The sequence below is a fragment of the Galeopterus variegatus genome, unplaced genomic scaffold, assembly GCF_000696425.1.
Source record: "Galeopterus variegatus unplaced genomic scaffold, G_variegatus-3.0.2 Scaffold208, whole genome shotgun sequence".
In the NCBI taxonomy this organism is placed as follows: domain Eukaryota; kingdom Metazoa; phylum Chordata; class Mammalia; order Dermoptera; family Cynocephalidae; genus Galeopterus; species Galeopterus variegatus.
In genome coordinates this window covers 676777-695153 of record NW_007726319.1, presented here as the reverse complement: position 1 = coordinate 695153, position 18377 = coordinate 676777, and the positions used below count along the sequence as shown (strand labels likewise).

At 46.6% G+C, this 18377-nt stretch overlaps 1 pseudogene; it reads left to right on the top strand.

Moving 5' to 3' along the window:
- Positions 1-8583: 8583 nt before the first annotated feature.
- The window catches only part of LOC103584988, an 11683-nt pseudogene continuing 1889 nt past the window's right edge, over positions 8584-18377 (top strand).

The following is an 18377-nucleotide window of genomic DNA, read 5'->3' as shown; positions in this document are numbered from 1 at the left end:
GTGGGATCCGAACCCTCGGCGGGAGCGCTGCCGCGCTTCCCAAGCGGCGCACTACAGCAGTGCACCACCGGGCCGGCCCCCCAATTCTCCTTAATCCCCCCACAGCCCTTAGGTAAAATACTATCGTTCCCGCTGTTTCACAGAGGAGGTACTGAGAGGAGAGTACAGAGGCGGTTCACTGGGAAGCTGATGAAGCTTAGCTCTAGGGCACAGACCCCTGCCAGGCCCTGCAAGGTGCCCAGCCATGAGCTCTCGTGGTCATGTGTTTTGTAAGTTTTGCAAAGTTAGTTCTTATACTTGTAATTGGTTAGGATTGGTCTCTCTTTCCACTCTGATGTCCCCTCTGGCACACACAAGTTCCCTTGTGTCAAGTGACATCAGAGGACCACAGTGATGTTTTGGGATAAGGGGACATTGAGTTGGGGATACGTTTAGTTTGGATGGAGTAAGATGTGTTTGTGTGATTTGCAGTCACTTCTGTGTGTGGTTCAAGTTAGCTCCCTGTGGGAACGACTTCCAGGACTACTGCTGCTCTCTGACTCGCTCAGTGTCTCTGCATGTATATGGAAGTATGTGGATAGTGGAGGGTCTACAGCAGGTGGAGCTTGAAGCTACTCTGGAGAGTTCTCCCAGTGATCAGATGTGTAAAATTGTTTGCAGAGTTGATTCTCATCGACAGAAGGTCTCTCCTGTCAGGAACATAATAATGTAGCCTGTATAATTATAAGCACATCATGCATTGTCTTTTTTGATGGCAATTGCAAGAAATATAATTCATTGTGATTGTATCTTTAGGGCACACATCAATGGTAGTACTATATATAGTATGTCTGTGCATGAAATTTCATGATCTATGTGTCCAACTATCAATAATGAAAACATTTTCATCCACTGTGCTAGAGGAAAGACTGAATTTTCTTTTATAAAATTGTTGTCATATGAAGAGGCAATCACAGTCCCAAAATATAGAATAAAAGTATTACAGAAGTGCATTAGTGTTAATAAAAACGCTGTGATTTTTTCTGGATTGTTGGTGTTTGTAATATTCGTCAGCTCCTCAATACTCGTAACTTGTTGTGAAGTCTTTTACATTCTAAACCATCACTTTCATACCTAATTTTGTAGCTGTGATTTTATATTCTTTTTTTTCTTTAATGAAATACTCCAGATTATATAAGCTGTGGGCCCCACAGCACCTGGATTTATTCCTGACAGAGTAGTTAAGTAACAAGCTGAAATCACAGCCACTAAGTGGCCGAGCCAGGATTTGAGGCCAGAATCCAGGTGCTGGCCCCACAGGGCACCTGAGACTCTTCCATTTTGATTTCTTCCTTATGACTGGGGCCTATCTCACTGACAACCCCCAATCCCCTCACTCCAACACTGGGGGCATGTATAGCATAGAGAAGTCTTTTGAACACCTTTTTCACTACCCAGCCTCCCTCTGACACCTTGTGGGCTCCTCCACAGCTGAGTAGTTTCCATGGACCATCACTAACCTCCCAACTACCCCACTGCAGGTGGAGTGTTCCCATCTTGCGGACAAGGACACTGCCATTCAGGGAAGTCATGCAACTTGCCCAGGGTGGCAGGGTCAGTGGCTGAACTCACAACCCTGTCCCACTTCATCTGATGGCAGGTGGGCTAAGTGGGTATCCTTGTAGTCAGCCTTGGGTCCCTAAGAAGAACATCCCTTCCAGCCCCCTATGCCTGGAATGGGAGTTGCCCACACTTCTCTGCCCTAGGACGGGCCTGAGATGCTACTGGCAGCCTGTAGACCTGCAAGAGGCGGGAGAGCACTGGCGTTTCCAATGTGACAGACGTGCCTTGCTGACCTCTACTTGTCTGGCTTTCTCCACCTTGGGGATAGCCTCTCTGAGCATCAGTTTCCTGGTTCATTAAATGGGCTTAATATGACTCGCCTTGTAGAGTTATTCGTGGATTAAATGAGGCATTACATGACAAGTATGTCATGCCTCCAGCACCCTGCATTTGCTGGCCCCTAGCACCCATGGAAGCAGTCATTGCTGTTCAGGGGCTAAGCTCACCTTGGGAATTAAGTGAATGCTTCTTATAGCGTGTGCTTCCAGCTTCCCTGTCCTCAGCGTGTGTGAGGAAGAGACTGCGTTAGAACACAGGGACATCTGGAAACCTCTCAAACCCTGCAGAGGGCTGAGCAGAGGCTGAGGAAGTGATGGCAGCTAATTGTTCCCTGACAGATGCCAGCTTGGCCTGTCTGTCTCTCTCAGTGTATTTGCAGCTGTGCAGCAGACTGACAGCCTCTGGTATTCTCTTCCTACCTCGGTCCTCACAAGTGTGCCCAAATTCCCGCCATGCTGCTTAGTCACCACAGGCCCACCTGACAACAACATACTGCATCGATTTTATTTGTCGTCTTTAGAGAGCATGTAGCAGTATTTTTTCTAAGAGGCTTCAGATGTTTGTCCTGCAGACACATTTCTAGGAAAAAATGCTATGGGTTGGGGCAGGCTCTGTGTCTAGCTGCCCCATCCTCTGGAGGCTTCCTGGTTATTAGTATCCCTCAGCAGGACAGGTACCATAATGGCTGGAAACTTGGCAGTCCTGCCCCAGGCTCTGTAGCCCACAGGATCTGACATCCCAATTGCAGCTTGGTCTCGGATGGGTTTTTTTAAGCTGTGCCTGCAATGCAGCCACAAATGTAGAAAAAAAGAAATGTGGAACTTGCTCACCAGGGAGCAGCTCACTAAGCACATGCTGTCACTGTTTTAAGGAACAGAGAGACAATATAATTACAGTCATTTCAAGAGATCATTCTGATGAATTTCCCCTTTTGGAAGAACCCCTCCCATTTCTTCAGTGCCAATACAATTTTAAAAAGAATCTACAGGTACATTTCAGAATCTTACAGGTAAAAGCAAACTGCCTCCCTTAGCTCATTGGTTGTTTGTTAGTATTTAATGTATCTCATTAGAACTATTTATTGCAATGGTTTGAAGCCCCTGACATTGGGGAAGGGGGGAGCCCAAGAGTAGAGGGAGGAGCCTTCACGTTAAACCTGGTGACCTTGACTGTATTCCATGCGAAGCGTTAGCTTTGGCATGGTAAGAGCACAGCCCGAGCTCTGGGGACACAATTTGTCCACTCATTTATTTTCTAATTCGGTGTCTGAATCAACAGGCTTTGGCTGGAAAGGGGAAGAAGGGAGGCTGTGAAATTCTCCTCCTTGGAGAGCTTTGTTTAACAGACACCTGGTAGTACTGAATATCATACAGATCCCTGGGCTCACGAGGGTGAATTCTGTAACTCAAATTCCTTCTAATAGTCATTCCCATAAGTCTAACTTCACAGATCCCAACGTGTTTCTTCTGCTTCGTTCATTCATGTACTCATTCATCCATTCGACGGGCGTTCATTAAATATGAACTGCACCCCCGGACTGCGCTGGACACTGAGAACACTGTCCCTGTCATGGCGCTGCTTAAAAGCCAGTGGCTGTGGGGGTGGGCAGTGCAGTCGGTGCTGCTCTTGGGGAAGGCCCAGAGTTGGGGGCAGCATCTACTGGGTCTGGGGAACAGAGAGGCTTCCTGGGAGGATCCTGGAGGAATAAGTAGGGATGCTGGGAAAGGACTTTGGAAAAATAAAAAGATGTTTAAAGGGAAATTTTGAAAAGTGTGGCCAAATGGTGTGTGCAAAACCCTCTTTCCAGTCTCCCCATAGACATCACTTAAGAGACCCCTTTCCCGTGAATGCTCTGTGGGTCAGGAGCTCTGTCATGGACACACTGGATGAGCTGACCATGGTGTGGGTGCCCCCCTGTGGCTGCTGCGGGTGAATGCTGTGGGTGGCTGATGCAGGTGGCTGATGCCCTGTGTGACACAGAGAAGGCTGTGCGCAGAACAGCCACAGGTTGTGGCACAAAGAACAAGCATGAATGGGACAACACAGGTCCCAGGAGCCCAGCTTCCCCTTCATGTGTTCATTCGCTTATCTGTAGTAGTTGAATCCCTACTACGTGCTCTGGCCTAGGCACTAGAAACACAAGCAGTGAACACACCCAAATCTCTGCCCTATTGGACGTTTACGTAATGATGGGAGGAGACCAACAACAAACAAACACGTAGATCTATGGTATGGCAGACAATGATGGAGAAAAACAGCTGTGGACACAAAGGAAGGAAATAAGACGGGGAGTGCAGGGGTGCAGTGGGGGTGGGGGAGCCATACTGACAAGTGACATTTGAGTAGACACTTGGGGAGTAAGCCATGTGGATACCCAAAGTAAGCAGGTTCCAGGCAGAGGAAAGGATAGTGCAAAAGCCCTTATGGTTACAGTGTGCAGGGGTGGGGGGTGGGGGTTAAGAGACGGGGAGGGAGCTAGCCAGCAGAGGCTTTGGGCAGGGGAGCATTATAATATGACTTACATTTTAATATGAGCACTTGACCGCCCACTATCAGGTCAGTGCAGGCCCAGTCTTCAGAGCAGTGAACTGGTGCCTAGCAAAGAAATCAGGGGCTACAGAAACCAATTAAGCAAAAATGTTTCTAGAACAGCTAGTATGTGAAGGATGTTTTGCTAGGTAGCTTGGCTGCTCTCCTGAAGGAGTGAGCCCACTGGGTGAGTAGAAGAGAAGTACACTTGGAGCAGAAGACAACACAGTGCAGGGCAGGACATCACCCATCTCACCTGTGTTGAAGGAGTTACAGCATCTCAGAAATGGAGAACGGAGCAGGTAAGCCCAGATGGACAGGTGAGAGGTCTGCTCAGTCCATGCCAGCTCCTCTTCCAGGAATCCAAGGTCCTAAGTGCCTTGGATCTTCTACTGGGGATGGGGTTAGCAAGTTTCAGTTGTACAAGGGCACTTCAAAAGGTTCATGGAAAAATGGAATTGAAAGAGAGTGCAAATCTTTCCATGAGCTTTTTGAAGTCCCCTTATACATGGGAAAGCTAAGGATTATGTTAGGCAGAGGTGAGCCACTTGGCCCTTGCCTGGAGGGCTTTACCTGGAAAGCATAATCTGTTGCTTATGGGAGGAGCTAAGTAAATATCTCTTCATAAAGCAAAGATCAATAAGAAAATTTGCATTTACCTATAAAATGGCCCATCTGGATTTGCCACGGAGAAATCTTAGTTAAGCACCTACACCAATGATTTTAGACCACAAACACTGAAACACCAAAGTTATAAGGTGAAGGGTATTTCAGTTAGCTACTGCTGCATGACAAATGACCCCTAAACTTAGTGACTTAAAACAATGACTTGTCCTCATGATTCCAACAACTACGAGTTTCATCTGCTGATCTAATCTAGGCTCTCTCATGTGGCTGTATTCAGCTGGGGCCAGCGGGTGGATGGGCATGGCTGGGAGGCAGGGACACCTGGGCCCTTCTCTCCATGTGGTAGTGTTTTAAAGTCTAGGTTTTATTACTATTCAGGTGTGGTGAAGCCAACAGATTGGGAGATGACTGCCATTGAAAAGACAGTTTGTTGTATTCTCAGATGCCAAGAGAAGAGAGCATGCCATGTCATGCACGGCCACATGGGAAGCACTGGGGTCAGTCAGGAGGCAGAGGGACTGAGGGAAAACCTGGGCAGGAGACTTTATTGTGGTTTCCATGGGAAGAAATGGGCCAGGCAAGGTGAGCAGGTTTAGGATTGGCTAGTTTGAGTAATTTCAGCAGTCTCTAGTTGTCTGGTATCTGGCCCTGGGGTGACTAGGGCAGATGGTTAGTGGCCCTATGGAGTGTGAGAGCCCTTCGGAAAGCTGATAGAGGAGGTGGTGAGCAGGGGTGGAGGGGGGTCCTCTGAGTTTGTTGGTTTGCTTATGAAGGCACGCCCCTGGGCAGGTTGTTTACTCTCTCTAAGAAGCGGCTAACCCCAGGAAGGAGTAGGACCTCCAGGGTCAGCCAGGTCCCAGATTTCAAAGCATCAGAATACAAAAAATAACAGACATGGTTAATACAGGTATCAGGACCGCTCTGTCCACGTGGTGTCTTATTAAGGGCTCTAGAGTGAGCTTCATTAAATGATGTCAGGGGCGATTCAAAGAGCACGAACAGCAGCCACAACGTCTAACCTTAGACATTATGCAACATCACTTCCGCTGTATTGCATTGGTCAAACCAAGTCGCAGCCACCCCAGATTCCTGCTCTTGAGGAGAGGACAGGAACACTTAGCCGTGTGAGGAAGGGGGAGGGTTGTTGTAGCCATCTTTGCAAGTAATCTACCACAGAAGACGTGGTTTCAGAATGTTGCCAAGGCCTTTCTAACTTGATCAGATCCAACAGGAAGGGCAGAAAGAAGTTGAGTTCCAACTCATTTGTCTCTGCTAGTGTGTGGACCTCCCACAGTTGGTCCCAGCATCAAAGGTCAGCTGGGTGTTTGCCCAGGACCCCCCCCAGGGACTTTTTGTATTTTTAGAAGAGGGTTGGCATGGCTTTGAATTGCTGTCCCTTGAACTGCCGCAAGGCTTGGAATACCGGGAAAGTGCCTGCCTGCTCTGGCAGGGAGCCCAGGCCTGTTTGCAAACTGTTTGAATCCCTTAAAGCCAGGCTCTCTTGTAGGCATGTTATTTTCTTATCAGCAGTTAAAGTAACCCTATCACTTCTCCCATTGAAACACAGATGTTTTATTAACATAAAAGTGCCATTTGTAGAGCATGTGGAATTGGGCCCATAATAACCAATATTCACTTGACAATTTGGGGCCCATGAAGCGCTTTCTCATATATTCTTTCATTTGTTCTCATGGTCATCTGTGGGTAATGAGGGTAGGATGTAGTCCCTCCAGAACACACAGCCTGAGCCCCAAGTCACCTCCATGGTGTGGTGCATATCCTCTGCTGTGCTATGATGGGGATTCATCCTGGTGACTCATTTGTTCCATGTTTGAGAGTCTGAGCTAGACACCTACCTGTCTGCTTCCAACAAGTAAAGTTAGGGAAAAGAAGGCTGAATCATTGCTTGAATCACTCTTCAACATAGTTCCAAGGGTGCGTTCCTCAGACAAACATTGACATTAACAAGGGCTAATGAGGACAGAGTCTCTCATGACAACATCCTGTTTCTTCGGAAAAAGTTTCTAAATGCCGCATGGTCCATCATCACATTCTCCCTTTCCTAGAACTCAGAGGTTTCTAAAATCTCTACAGAGACCCAGGGAGAGGGTTCAGATGTAGCTACACCTCAGGATTCCAGTGAGAGGTTGATAGTCTGCTACTAGGGGCTCGCCCCTTACCTCTCTGCTCTCTAGATGCTTTCCTTGTGAACAGAGGTAACTAGCATGACAGGAAAAAAAAAATTCAGAGATCTGCTAAAGAGGAATTCCAATTTCCCTTGGGATGCCTTGAAGAAAGTGCTCTCTAGATAAAAGGGTCCCAGAGGGCACTGGCATCTCCCTGACTTTGGGGGAGACTCAGGTGCAGGTCTAGCCAACAGGTGAGTGGCCCTGCCGCATCCTGATATGACAATGACAGGCACTGAGACTGCCTGAAATCAGGAACCTCTGTGGTTGTTGCTCCCCAAGTCCAGCCCTTTTCTCTGGAGGAGGACAATCTCTCCCTGCATGAGTTGCCTTTAGCCTGACTTTTCTTCTCTTGTTTAGGGATCTTCTCTGCCTACTGCTCTGTGGTGTCTGCCTTTCCCCCTGCTTAGCTCAGTGCATCACTACCAGGGTTTTGATTCTCCCAGGGGGCCTTTGGTAATGTCTGAAGATATTTTCAATGGTAACTACTAGAGGGTGTGCTACTGGCATCAAGGGCATAGAGACCAAGAATGCTGCCAAGCATCCCACAGTGCAGCTCCCCACGGGACAGCACCCCACAGCAAAGAATTATCTGGTTTTAAATGTCAATGATGATGAGGGTAAGAAATCCTGCTGATTACAGCATTTCCTTACCTAGCAAATAAAGTCCAAGATTCTCAACCCCTGTATCAGTACTTTTCACGATTCCTTGAAAATGGGTCATGCTTGGGCCGGCCCGGTGGCGCACTGGAGAGTGCGCCGCTTGGGAGTGTGGCGGCGCTCCCGCCGAGGGTTTGGATCCCATGTGGAGACCGGTTCCCGCTCACTGGCTGAGCGCGGTGCGGGCGCAACACCGAGGGTTGCGATCCTGTTGCTGGTCCCCGGTATGGGTGCGACACTGAGGGTTGTGATCCTGTTACCGGTCAGTAAAAAAGACAAAAAGGAAAAAAAAAAAAAGAAAATGGGTCATGCTTGTCTTATCTCTTTTGTTCTAGAGCCTCCTTCTCCATGCCCATACCAGTGATTCCTATTCGTGTCTGGAGAAAATCATCCATTACCACCATCCACTAGCTACTGGAGGCCAGGCAATGTTTTCCTGGGTTTACTTCCTCCTTCTCCTTCTCTTCCTCCTTCAACAACACAAAAATCTCAGAGTCGTTCTAAGAACTGCATGTAAGCTGGCCAGCAAGCAGTCAGCAGCCAATTTCCTGTAGCTCAGTGCTACTAAATTTAGTTCCGTCCATCATGGGTTTTTTTTGTTTGTTTGTTTGCTTTGCAGTTGGCCAGTACAAGGAACAAACCACCATCATGTATTTCTTAACTTTAAAGTAGGCAGCAGTTAAAACTGGTCCATGGGCTCATGATCATGATCATCGTCATGGTCATCCCTGCAAGCAGCCCACAAGCAATCTTTAAGTCCACAATGCTGGTGAATGGGGAGCCCCGCTGCAGAGCACCGCCCGACTTCCAGCAGCCCAAGGCCACGGATGCTCTGTCCTGGGCTCAAGTGTTCACTCTGTCTGGCGTAAACATATTTCTGTTAGGAGTTATGTGCATCTGAACCTCTGGTGTTTAAATACACACACGGAAGACTGTTGGAGAAACGCAAGTGATGTCACTAAATATACACACCAGAACAGGCAGGTGGGTGGAAAAATGTTTGCTGCAACTGCGTATGATTCCACCAGAGCAAAAGCAAAAGAGAAACAAGTTCCTCTTCTCTGTTCCCACCACTGCCTCATTATGGCTACCGGCTACCACGGGTCTGTTGAAGTTTGGGCATTCTGGGGCATCCTCTCCCCCAGCTCTCACATCTTTTTCATTTTTCCATTACTGCTGGAGCCTGGCAGTTGCACTCTGCCCTTTCCCCTGGCCCCCCCGAAATTGGGACTCTTGGGTGTTTTAACTTAGCACCTGACTTAGTTGGATGCCCAGGGTCCCTTGCCTCTACACCCAGGGTTTGGGTAAAGGATATGCTGGGGGGGTGGTTAGGGGGTGGTTTGCCCTCATTTGGTGGCTTTCCCGACCTGTACAGTGGAAAGCACTATGCTCAGTATCTACTTGTGCCACTGCATGACCCTGTAGTACTTGAGGGACAAGGAGAACCAACCTGAACATGAAGCTTATGCTACTTGCTGTGCTATAAGTAATGAAGTCCTTTGTCTCTGACCCTGGAGTCTCATGTGTTCTGCCAGCATCCATAGAACTGTGGCAGACTAACTCGTGGCAGACTCATTCTTGTCAAGGTGTTCAACAAAATCACCTCTGGAGAAAGAAAGATACAACAATCACAATAATTCCTTGAACTTTCAAAAGGAGAGAAAAGAACTGAGGGCACTAGAGGTGGGAAGGGGGATGGTTAGGGAGAAATTGGTAAAGGGCCACAAAAATGTTTACATTGTATAATGATAAAACAAAACTACAACAAAATCATCTCTGGGGTTTCAAAATAAATATTTGCCTGAGCCCCACCCCAGCAATTCAGATTCAATGTCTGGAGTAGGGCCCAGGCAGCTGTGTTTGTATAAGTTCTCTACATGGTTCTGATACACACTACCAGTTGCGACCACTGTTCTCGTGGTGGTCAATACCCTAGGTAGACCTAAGAGACTGGCCAAGCTTCGGACAGGGATCAATTTACAGTTGGAAGTACCAGCAGTGATCTGAAGACACTTCACAGTAAGAAGGTGGTGCATTGGTGTCCCATGTGAAGAGATGAGCTTCTCTGGTGGTCTCACCAGGCTCTGCTTGATAACCACGGCATCCCCCTCTCAGGGCATCTGGTTGCATGAGGCAGTAGGGCATGTGCACCCACAACTTTTCAGAGAGTAACCTTCCCAAGAGGGCAGTGTCTCTGCAGATCCTGGACTTTACCTGAGCATCACCCTCTCCTGGAAATGCTGCTACTGAACAGATTCCTCTTAAATTTAACGCAGTCTCTGAAATGATGAAAACATTTCAATAATTATAAGAAAAATCTGTGTCATACTCATACGCATCTGTCTGTCTCTCTTTTTCTCTCTAGCACGTACATGTGTGCATGGACACACACACACACACACACACACACTCCTCTAGGGCAGTATGGCTTGTTATAGGCTTTGAAAACCTTTTATAGGGCCGGCCTGTGGCTCACTCGGGAGAGTGTGGTGCTGTTAACACCAAGGCCACGGGTTCGGATCCCATATAGGGATGGCCGGTTTGCTCACTGGGAGAGCGTGGTGCTGACAACACCAAGCCAAGGGTTAAGATCCCCTTACCGGTCATCTTTAAAAAAAAAAAAAAAAAAGAAAACCTTTTATATTCACCAAGCTGTCCTTGATGACACTGCCAGAATGAGCTCGAGAACAGAAATGTCTGTCCGAAGCTTTCTTCTATGCCGAAAGTTAGCTTTCCCACAGGCTGGCTCCTCTGGAGATGGGGATTCAGAATGTTGGACTTTTCTATGCCAGCGTTGGGGATGGGCCCCAGTGTTTGCTGAATGCTAATAGAACTTTAGCATACCCTTGTTCTCCCTGAAGAAAAGAGCTGTTTTAAAGCAGGCCCTGTCTACAGAAAAGAGATGGGATGTTGGGCTAAAAGGAGAAAGATCAGAAAACCATTAAGAGAGACTTGTGGCAAGGACATCCTGAGACTCAGGGATCCTGTACTCTAATCCGATAAGTGGAGAAAATATTTACCATCACAGAGATACTGTCAGATAATGTATGTTAAGAATTTAGCACGTAGGAAATACTCCATACAGGTAGTCATAAATACTATTATTAGCTGCCCGCTGGAGATTGGGGGTGGGGTGGGCAGTGGAGTCAGGGTCTAGCTGGGAGGGGGTAAGGGAGAGGAGGTTGGAGATGAAGAAATGCTGGGTCTGCTAGTTCTCTGCAGCCCTAGCTTTAGTCCTGTCCCACAGGTGTAATGTCAATGTCTCCAGGTGGAGCCCATGGCAAACACACCGCTCCACGCTCTCCTTCCAAAGTTCTTCTCAGGGTTATCCAAGGAGCAGCCAGAATCCATTTCCTCATAAACAATCTGCCTTGAGTCTACTGTCTCACGGCCCGATTTCCCTGCTGTTACCACGGGGTGTGATTCCCCATGTGCAGGGCGACCACTCCCATCGGGTGAAGGATTAAGAAAACCACCTCCAGATGCAGTTTCCCACCTCAAACCCCAGCTGAAAGGGGCAATGCTATCAGAGCCCACGCTGGTTATAGGTTCTCTGCCTCTCCTCACGCACTATCCCCAATACCACCAGCATCTCAGGCCAATCCTGGTTCCTTTTCCTTAAAGTGACTGCAGGTTCCATCCACACACTTGGGCTTGCCCTGTCACCAGTGTCTCAGTCCTTCCCTGTCTTTCCAGTGGACATCTGCCAGGCATCTGGTTCCCACTCTTCAGCTAAGTGGAATTGGGACAGGCGTATGAATTGCAGAACTCAGCTCCCTGACCCAACACCTGGACACAGGACTCAGTCCCGGCCAATCACAATCGCCTCACCCCAGCCACTGTGATTGGCTTAGTGGATAAATACATCACCCAAACCCAGCCAATCAAGTCCTTCTACTAAATTTCTACCTGTAGGTCCTCTCTTCCATCTTGGGTCCTCCAGAACTGGGATGGCGTGAAGCTGGTGTCACTGGTGCTGATGCTCCTGTGCCCTGACACCCGAAGAAAGCTGTAGGGAGAGAGAGCAAGACCAACATGGCAACAGAACGAGCAGAGAGTTGCAGAACACGAATGCCTTTGCTTTAGTTCCTGAACCTGGGTGTGCCCGAGGCTCTTCTGCCCTAGCTCTCTCACGGTTATCTGAACCCATACCTTCCACTCAGCTTGATGGTTTGAATTGTTTCTGACACTTTTAATCTCTGAAGTTGTGATTAATACAAACTCGTTCTCTATGCAGTTCCCCAACGCAGGTGTTGGTGTGTCTCTATCCATTTTATCCCCATTTGAAAATAAGCAAATGTTGCTGGTCTGCCCTCAGGTCCCCCAGTCTCTGTCCTGTGAGATCAACCCTTCACTCTGCTTACAGCACTGCTGTCTTTGCTATTTATTATTATTGTTTTTGCTATTATTAAGTCATATAAAGTTCTGCATTGATGATTTTATGTATTTGTTTGTTTTTTCAACAAGAAAGCAAACTCTATGGATGATTTTTACATTTAAAAAAACATCTTTTTCAAGATTGACCTTAATTCTGGGCATGTATCCAATATTAATTAAATAAGAAACATTTTCTCCAAACACAAAACCAACTGCGTGGCCTCCTCTGAGCACTACCACACCCCCTGGTGCTCCAGCTCTTAGCTGGTGGTGATCGTCTGAAGGTTCATATTCTCAGGATGGTGAGGCCGCACACAGGCACATATGCAGAGCCAGAAGAAGGGATTCTTGCACAACTTCTCTAAGAAAAAAAATCATATTCAGAGAGTCCCAAGAAAGCACATATTCCTTGTTGTTACTGTTGTTTTTTTGACTATTGCATGACCAAGGGAGTTCTGAACAGCAGAATTGCTGGTTCAGCTGGAAGAAAGAAGGAGAAATCTGAGATTGGGGAGTGGGGAAGGGTCTGCAGCACAGAAACAAGGCCAAAACGTCCTGATTTGAGATGCTTTTTACTTCTACTTCCTTACTAAGGGAGACAGACCTTTTGATGCATTTAATACTGTCAAGTAATTGTTAAATGGCTAAAGCAATAGATACAGTTTAAACTCTGTCCTGATCCCTTAAGCAAATATTTGAGAAATGGAAAGAAAGCAAATTAAGCTAATCTCTACTTGAGATGGTCTTCCTCGGTTGCCTTCTGTTTCTGCGAACCCTTGGAGAGAGGAATTCTGGTACAAAGCCCCTGCCAGGGAGCTCAATCAATACTGCAAAAGACAGGTGGGTGTTTAAGGAGTGTGTGCCCATAATTCAAGGAGCAGAAAGGATGGATTTACAGTGTTTGTCAGAGAATGGAAAGAGACATGACCAAGTTAGCAGAGAACTCTTACTGGGTTAGTTAACTCCTGTGTTTTAGGGTGCATGCAGTCAAGAAAGAAGACTCCAGGGCAGGGAGTTTCACAGAAAGAATTTAATACAGCAGGCTAGTTAGAGGGTGTTATAAGAACTGAAACCAGGGGAGAATGAGGCAACCCAGAGATTAACAACAGCAGGAAGCCACTACTACTCCTAGGGCTGGAGGAACAAAGGATGGAGACTGAGTCACCGGAACCAGGAACTGTGAGCTGGAACTCTGGAGGAGGGGCCGTGTATGGGGCCACCTGAGGGGTCCCATGGTTGCACCCACAGGCAAAAGGTCATGGTAGGGGAGTGTGAAGCTAGAAGCAGATCAGGAGCTGCATGGCAGACCTGGGTCCAAAAAGGAAATGTGGTCACCTATATCTCCGTGTAGCCACTGACCAAGAAAAGGCTGGAAAGGCAGCGTTGTTGGGGGTTGGGAAGGTGGGGAGGAGGTGGAGTGTGTGCTGGTGTATTGCTAAGTTTTCCTTTTCTTCCATCCATACCTCCTGCTGTTTCAACCTAACTAGAAGCAAATGGGCAGGGGAGCCTGGGAAGTGTAGTTGGTAGGGGCCAGCCCCAGCAGTACAGACCATAGCAGGGGAAGGTGGGGAGTGGGTCCAACAGCAAACAGGCAGATAACCTTCCCACCTTGTGCCAGCTATTTCCCTGCTACATGAGTCTGGGGCACTTTAGGGGCACAGCAGATGTTCCTGGCTGAGATGAAGAGATGACAGTGGTGGTGAAAAGCGCAGCATACTGGGGAGTGGATGTTCCTGCATCCAGGTGTTGGCGCTCAGAAAACGATGCCCCAAAGAATGGCCCTTTGGCATGCTGAGTGCTTTGAACTAAGGGAGACTCAAGATCTCTCCAACCTTCTCCTGCCCCACTCCCGGCCCCTATATCTTACCACTTGAAGTTAAGGGAGGGGTTTTCTCCAAAGTTTCCTTTATTGGACTAAGGGAAGTTCCTCCAAAAAGAATGTGATTGTTATGATCACCCTCCCTGGAATCTATATATTAACCAGATAAGATGAACTCATATCACAGGAGAGGATAATAAAGGTCGCCACTCCCAGGATGCCATACCTAGACAGACTTCTCACCTGTCTGAGGGCTGCCACCTGAGAGACTTTATCTGTATAATAAGACAGCCTTTGCTTGTAGGACAGCTCTTCCCTCACCTCCCATGGCTTGTCACCACCACCCTCTGGGAGCCTCCAATCCCTATTTTTTTCTGTAGCTCAAAATGCTATTTAAATTTTAACCATTCAGCACTTCTTTGAGTCTTTTATTTTGTGGTGATCTGTGTGTTTGCACATATAAATTTGTATGCTTTTTCTCCTGTTAATCTTTCTACTGTCAGTTTATTCCAGAGACTCAAATTATTGAACCTTCAAAGGGCAGAAGGAAAGTTCCTTTCACCCCTACCCAGGCTTGAATAGACATAAATATCTGTGAATAGACAATACATCTGTGGATGGTTGATGGGAAAAAATTCTGAATCTTCCAAGTCTCAAACCCCTCGTCACTGATGGCCAGGGACTAATCCTGCTCTTTCTTAGTTTTCCCACAAGTGGCAGTTTCTGCAGGACACTCAGATAAGACAGGGAAAGAAGGGTTTTTCAGCTTCCTTGACCTATATTTCTCCACCTCTTCCACCTCTGGGCATAGAAATAAAATTGTATTGCACTGGGAGAAAGCAAAATCCCTAAAAATGACTTTGCATTACAGTACTAATCCACTTCATCATCAGAGTTTTGGCTAACCCAAGTTTACAAATACATTGCTTTTCAAAAATCCAAGTTTTTATAAAAACATGGACCTTACAAAACTTTTAGCTGACTTTTCAGTTCCATTCCATTGACTATCTCTGCTCCACCCCTAAACAACCCTAACTGAGTTCTTCTTTCCCCTTCCAAATATTCTTTCCAAAGACATTAATTGAGCACCTGTGCGGAGCCATAAGCTGGGGATTAAAAAATGAATAAGACACAGTCCTACTTCTTTTTCCTTCTATTACCCTAGAATTGCAGTTGTCCCTCCTCCCCAAACCACCCCTACAGCATCCTTTCTACCGATGTCATTGCACTGAGGAAAGTGAGGTCGCTGTGCTTGAATTGGGCACAGGAGTCTCAGTCCTCTTCTCTCCAAACACCTCCTTATCCCTCTTAACGTGGGGGCCTTGAGGCACATTCTTCGAATCCCTGGGTCTTTTCAAAGCAGAATTTGTAAACTCCTGCTCCAGGGCAATCCAGTAAAAGAACATAAACTCCTTGGCAAAGCTGTTGGGAGATAGAACATAAGTTAGGCTTGTCATAAAAACAGCTATATTTTACTATCTGTGTGCCCTTTGGCAAATAGGAGTCTGGCAGTTGAGGCAAATAATCCTTATGCGTGGGATAAGGCTTTGTAGGAAGGAATCACATGAAATAATCAATTTGAAGGTGGTTTGTAAACTGTAAGCTCCAGACAAATATCAAGGTTTTTTCTCTGGCAATTTCCCTTCCTTGACAGGAGTTTCCAAAAATGTTGAAGAGAAAGGGAATGAAAGAACCTCAGAATGAGGGCCTTTGATTCCAGCTGGGTGGTAGCTGCCAGGGCATTCCTTGCAGGTCCAAAACATAAACCCATTACTATGTTCATGTCTGGTCCATGACCTGGCCACTTCCCTTGCTACAGCCCTCCAGAAATAGATGTGGCCACAGCAACACTCTCCTGGGGCCCTCACAACTACCCTAAGAGACTTGTGCACAACATTCACAGAAGGAAACATTAAAAAACAAAATGTCAAGAAATTGAGTTTAAAGATCTAATTGACTTTTATTAGACATTCATGAATTGGGCAGAATCCCATTTAAAGATTTAGAAAAGATACTCTGACAAGCTGAGCACAGGAGGTGGGTCTTATGGGCAGAAAAGGACTCAAGAAACAGAAGCAGGGAAAAATAAGCAGATTGGTCATTTCATAGTTACTTTCCTTACAGGGTCAAAGCAGAGGGGACTTCCTATTATGCTGGCTCAGGTATAGGGTCCCTTCTGATTCGTTGCTGTGAATCTCCTGTTTATTTGGAAAACTGGTCCATTTTAAAGTTTATTTTGATTATTTGGCACCTAGCATGAGTGACTCTGTTCTGACTTGGTCTTGTCTGTTGGGCCTAATGCAGGATCATGGTCCAAAACAATGAAGTCCCATGAATTTCGATTAACAGAAGTCAGTGTGCACTTGACTTGCAGGGATGGGCAGAACTTGCTTCCATCTGGGCACCCTGGCTCCTACTAGCCTGCAGAGTACTTGAAGGTGAGGACTCTGTCTTGCCCATCATGTATTCCTAGCTAGTCCTGAGCTGCGTCCTCATGCCACGGCCACTATGGCTCAGCACTCCCCGGCCTCCGGCCTGTACCTCTCAAAGGGCTTTGGGAGGCCCCTCCATCTGCAGCCCTTGTTCATTTTTACTAACCTCTCCCTGGCTGCCATAACAAAATACCGTAGACTGGGAGGCTAAAATATCAGAAATTCATTTTCTCACCGTTCTGGAAGCTGGAATTCCAAGATCGAGGTGCTGGCAGGTTTGGTTTCTCCTGAGTCCTTGGCTTGCAAAAGGTCACCTTCTTACTGTGTCATCACATGGCCTTTTCTCTTGGCACACAACCTTGGTGTCTCTTTCTCTTTTTTAAGAACAATGGTCTTATTGGATTAGGACCCCACCCTTATGAACTCACTTATCCTTAATTGCCTCTTTAAAGGCCCTATTTCCGAATATAGTCGGATTGGAGATTAGAGCTTCAACATAGGAATTTGGAGTGGTGGGGGGACAGCAGGGGACACAATTCAGTCCATAATAGAAGGGATATGAGGAAGAGTGACTACTATGGCCATTTAGGAAAGTAATTTGTCAATATCTATTAAATACATTAAAATAAAAATAAATACTGTTCTACCCAGCAACTTATTCCTAAGAAATTATCCCATAGCTAGAAAAGCACCCATAAGAATGGACATGTGTCCAAGGATGTTTACCACAGAACAGTCATAGTGGCAGCCACACCTGGAAACAATGTAAATGCCCATCAGTGGAAGAATGGGTTAAAAAAAAGAAATCACAGTGAAATACACATCACCAGAGAGTATGAAGCCATTAAAAAAATTAATTAGAACTGTACCAATTTGCTTGAAGGGATTTCTATAAAATGCTATTATGTGAGAAAAGCAAGACACAGAAAAGTGTGCAGAAGATGATCATAAACAGTGATAAAACGAATCTTACATGTACCTATGTTGGTCTATGATTATAAAGGTTGTTAACAGGATTGCCTGGGAGGTGATGGGGAAGGGGACTGATATGACAGATGGAGACGGGGAGGTTGCAGAGATGGGAGTCATAAAAGAGAAAATAAATTTTTAAAAGTTTGCCTCAAGTAAAAATACAATATATATAATATGATCATATTTTATCATTTATGTAAAGTTTTATAGGAGTGCATATCTTTAGAGTTATTCTTAAAGTAAAATGCAAAGAGGTAAACTTAGATCTGACTCAGCTAATTAGAGGTGCTTGGGCTTTGCAGAGTTAAGAGACACTAGGCAGGGGAGGAATCGTATGAACTAGGAACGGCTCAACTCACCTTTCACTCAGCAGTCCGTTGTTCCCCAGTGGGCCTGAAAGCTTCCAGAATGGGACGAGAAGCAAGCACAGGAGAATAGTTGACAGAGTCTTCAACAGTTTACTGTTCCAGAAGACTCACATTTTTCCTCATGTTGTGGTCTGATCATGGAAACAAATACTTCTAATGCCCTTTAAGTAGGCCAGAAAATAAGCCACATAAGGATATGCATTACTGGATTAGTGCGAACGAAGAGGCTCAAAGCCAAGGTCTTTCACAGCAGAAACAGTCATTGTCTGGAATGTCTTGTCTGTCCTGGTCAGGCTCTCAGCTAGAAAAGCAGGTTGGCACTTAGGAGATCGCCCAGCACACACCAACTGTTTAACAAATGTAAATATTATTCTTTTTTTTTTTTTTTTTTCCTTTTTGTCTTTTTTTCGTGACCGGCAACGGATCGCACCCCTCAGTGTCGCGCCCGTACCGGGCCGGGACCGGCCACGGCCACGGGATCGCAACCCTCGGGGTTGCTCCCGCCCCTCGCTCAGCCAGTGAGCGG